The 3,422-nt window shown below is 37.0% G+C and overlaps 1 long non-coding RNA gene across 1 annotated transcript in view; it reads right to left on the bottom strand.

The window, feature by feature from the left end:
• The window catches only part of LOC115277021, an 8,128-nt gene that overhangs the window by 998 nt on the left and 3,708 nt on the right, over positions 1-3,422 (bottom strand). The gene's annotated exons all lie outside the window — the stretch shown is intronic.

Genomic DNA, 3,422 nt, shown 5'->3' with positions numbered 1-3,422 from the left:
TTCATGGGTTCAAGCCCCACACTGGGCTCTGTGCTGGTAGTACGGAGCCTGCTTAGGATTCTCACTCTTGCCGCTCTCTCTGCCCCTCCCCCACTTGTACTTTCTCTCTCACTCTCAAAATAAATATACAAATTTTTAATAAGCTTCTAAAAAAGGAAAAAATGGGTTTCAGCTACTCTAAGTTAATATCTATGGGAAAAAAATTAGTTATCATCTATGACCAAGGATGTAAAATCCAGTTTTACCTTTAATGGTCCTTTGGTTCATTCTAGGGAAAGTCATCTAAGAATAACTAATTAGTATAAATTCAAATTATCTCTAATTTTTACCTTTTATTTTTTATATGTTTCATAATACAATATTTAAGGGGCACTTGGGTGGCTCAGTTGGTTAGGTGACCGACTTCAGCTCAGGTCATGATCTCATGGTCTGTGGATTAGAGAGAGCCCCGTGTCAGGCTCTGTGCTGTCAGCCAGAGCCTGGAGCCTGCTTCAGATTCTGTGTCTTCTCTCTCTCTGCCTCTCCCCTGATCACTCTCTGTCTCTCTCTCTCTCTCTCAAAATAAAGACATAAAAATAATTTTAAAAAAGAAATACAATATTTAAAAATATAATGAGTAAATAAAGAGTAGAGCATCATAATCTTGAGTCCCCAGTAGTGATAAATGTATTTACTCTTTTTTCCTCAGAGCCCATATTAGCATTGTATATAAATTACTTTATAGACCTTTTCAGGGAACTACCTAACATTAAAATATTTCATATCCTCATTTGATTGGTAAACATATATTTACAGTATTTTTCTATCATTGTTACAGACTTTTTTTTCATATTGTTATCTTTTTTTTTGTTCAACTGTTAGACAAAGTTTCAAGGAAACAATACAAACATTTAAGAAAAAAAATAGGGGCACCTGGGTGGCTCAGTCGGTTAAGTGTCCAGCTTCGGCTCAGGTCATGATCTCATAGTTCGTGGGTTTGAGCCCTGCATCGGGCTCTGTGCTGACAGCTAGCTCAGAGCCTGGAGCTTGCTTCTGATTCTGTATCTCCCTCTCTTTCTGACCCCTGCCCCCTGCTCCTGCTGTCTTCCAAAAAGAAATAAAAAACATTTTAAAAATTAAAAAAAAAATTTCTGGACCCCTCAAAGAACACCAGGAATCAGATAATCTTAACAAGGGTCACTGCCCCATTAGTTAATAGGACAAGAGCTCTAGAACTCATCTCCTAGCTTCAAACATTGTCTTCATGCTTCTTTAGGAATCGATGTTAAATGTTGATTATGAGTAGGAGAAACTACTCCTTCCGTGCTATAGATGTTTCAGACAAGATTTTCCATCACAGTAGCTTTCTTATCTATTTACCTCCCTGAACACATATTGTGATATCTTTTCCTATCACATTATATGTCAAGCATACATTAATATGTATTTCATTATAATACTGAGTTAGCTATTTAAAAAGCTACTTGTGGTAGAAGGGACAGATCTCACTTAAATCCTGGTTTTCCCACTTACCACCTGGGTGACCTTGCCCAAGACACATAACCTCTCTGGATATCAGTTTTCTCATCCATAAAATAAAGAGGCTAAAACAGAGTAATTAACTTTGAAGGGGATCCTAGCTCTGAAATTCAAGGACTCAATTTCCTACCATTTTTAGGTTACCTACCTTGCCAGCTTAATTGACTGTCTAGTTATATAGAATCCACTTTTATCCTCGAAATTTATCACCCTTTTCAGTTTCATTCAGAAGTCTATATCCTTATTTCTTGAATAGCATAGTGCTTTCACTTAGTCAAGTTCAAATGTGAAAGAATGTGGATATATCCTTTGACCTATGGACCAAACACCAGATCCTAGATCTTAATCTGAAACTTCACATCCTTTTTTTTTTTAACATACAGGCAAAATGCCTTATATAATAGTTATAGTACCAGTGATCAGTACATTTGTGTCAGGAGTATCATCAGTAGATAAGTGGAAAAAAATTAAATCTCTTCTCTTTGAAGAAGCATGTTTCACTGATCTTACATAGACTCAATACCACAAGACCTGTGTTTCTAGAACTTAGTCCTAAGTATCGGGATCAAATAGGCAATCAGTAAATGTTGGATAAGATAGATGTCAATAGATTTGTTAGAGAAAGAGCTAAGAAAAAAGCCAGAGACTTATGCTATAAAATTATCTACTTTTTGGGAGAACTAGATGCATAAATTTAGAACTTTCAAATTCTTGAAAATTACTTCACTCTAAACCCCTCCCTTTGTTTGAGAGGAAACTGAAGCAGAGGTAAATAGAAATCTGATAAAAAGGACACACACACACACACACACACACACACACACACACATAGTTAACAGAAAATCTGAATTAAAATCCTGATCTCTGGCTACCCACTTGTGTCTTTTGCCTGCATTCATTATTCCAATGTCTTTCCTTTTTCAGAAATTAAATGGCATGATATTTACACAGGAAACCTCAGCCTGGTGGTTTAAGTCTCCTGTGCTCTTTTCTCCTCTTATTTGCTCCCCCTTATCTGCCTTCTCTCTTTCTTATCTAAGAGTCTCACTCTCCTTATCAGAGGATTGGGGCACTGTTACTTGACATGTAATTTACATCCACTGAAAGCCTAGAGTTACACTGTATCAACCCTTCCTCCCCATCTTACAGATAAGAACTACCAATCAGGATAAGGCTTTAGTTCTTAGCTTGTACTATTAAAGTTTGCATCTGATTACTAACTTCAAATATGTTATTACATTTGCATATTTGCTGCTACAGATAAAATGCTTTGGTTGAGGTATCTCTGGACATCACAGTTGCTAAGTCTGTTTTGAGACCTGAATTAAAAATCTTCTACTTCTCTCCTAGACTAGAAATATGCCGCACTATCTATTTCTTATAGGACTTTGCTTTTTATATTGGCAAAATGGCAAGAAATAAAATGCTTTCTCCTTAACAAAAGAGTTTGTTTTTAATGGAGCATTGCCCTTCTGTAGTTGAAACCAAGTTTGTGGTCATTTTTATGGCAGCCACAGGAAACTAACATAGCACACAGTAGACCTTTCCCAGGCCTATTAGTGGTTTACAGCACAAACCTGACTGACCTAACCTAAATATTTTCAAACTGTCAAAGGTCACAATTTCCTACCACCTAAGAAAGACCAAGGCACAAAGTGTTCTTAGGGAGTGAACCAAACGTTAGTATCTGTCAGTGGTCCTAAAGAAGTACAACACCCTTAGTACATCGAGGTCTGGAGTAGGTTGGGAAAGTAAAGAGGAAAGATAGAGGTTAAAATACTCCTTTTACTGTTATTGATAACCCAGGTTTGAGAACCCCAGTTTGATTGAGAGCTAAATGGTCCCATAACTGAACTCCAGAACTGGGCAGATTACCACCTAGTAACACACGGGACTGGAGAAAC

Source organism: Suricata suricatta, chromosome 13 (genome assembly GCF_006229205.1).
Source record: "Suricata suricatta isolate VVHF042 chromosome 13, meerkat_22Aug2017_6uvM2_HiC, whole genome shotgun sequence".
NCBI lineage: Eukaryota > Metazoa > Chordata > Mammalia > Carnivora > Herpestidae > Suricata > Suricata suricatta.
The sequence above is the reverse complement of the archived record's forward strand: the minus strand, read 5'-3'. Positions and strand labels throughout refer to the sequence as shown.